Raw genomic sequence first — 1,057 nt, forward strand, 5'->3', positions numbered from 1 at the left:
AATAATAATAATAATTTTATTTATCTTGGTTTTATGAAAATAATCACTTTGAAAACATCAGACAGTTTTCTCTAATCGCAGGAACTATTAGGAAGTTTCTTGCACAACGAAGTGAAGGTGCCAGGTTTATAGGGGTCTCCAGCTCCTCCCTGAATAACTTCCATCAGCTTCCCAACCAGTGCAAGTGAACATATAGCTGTCCTTACTCTGCAAATGTAGCTCCAAGAATAATCCTCTAAGCCTCTCCTCCACTGCAGTTCTGGAGCTGACATTGTATACAGTGAGGACGTTAAAAGGCTGATGAACACACTGCCCGCTGCGGGCCGAGTAGAGGGATGGCACTGTCCCCTACTCTGCCTTCTCCTCCTCTGAAACCCCACACAGCTCCACCTTGGAAGCGTGCTTGTGAAATGGCTTTGTTGTCTGGGGAAATACTCATGTTTCATTTTCTCGCAGTGAGATGATTAATGACACAGACACACGTGGAGTGGGTTAAGGAGTGGAAAGTTTAATAGACAAAAAGGAGAGAGAGAGAAAGCTACCTCATATTGAGAAAGGGGGTCACCCGAAAGAGGGTCTCTGGGTTTGGGGGGGACGCAACTGATTTTATACAAAGGCTTGAGGAGGCAGTGACTTATTTGCATAGGGCCCAAGGGATTGGTTTGACTGGGTGTGCCATTTACATAGCCCAGGAAGAAACTGGCCCTCCCACCCTAATCTTTTATCAAGTAAGTGCACCTTCTACCTGGCCTGCACCAGGACACCTGCACCCGTGGTGACAAGGAAAAGGGAGTGGAATTCCATATTGGAGGTACGTGGCTTCCAGGTAGAGCTGCTTGCACTGACATATGAATGCCTCTGGCTTGCATAACTGCTTGCAGCTTGACTTTTCAGGCTACTTTCTGTTAGAAAAGAAATGGATTGGGGGCTTTTTAGTAAAAGAAAATTCCACTGAGAACTCTTACCTCTTCTAACCACCTAAAATAATTTCTTAAGAACTCCTGTATTACTCCCACCCTCTCCCTATGAGGTTCTGCATCTCACCACTGTCCCGAAG

The sequence above is a fragment of the Sapajus apella genome, unplaced genomic scaffold (assembly GCF_009761245.1).
Source record: "Sapajus apella isolate SASKATOON/1434 unplaced genomic scaffold, GSC_monkey_1.0 scaffold2270, whole genome shotgun sequence".
Classification (NCBI taxonomy): Eukaryota; Metazoa; Chordata; class Mammalia; order Primates; family Cebidae; genus Sapajus; species Sapajus apella.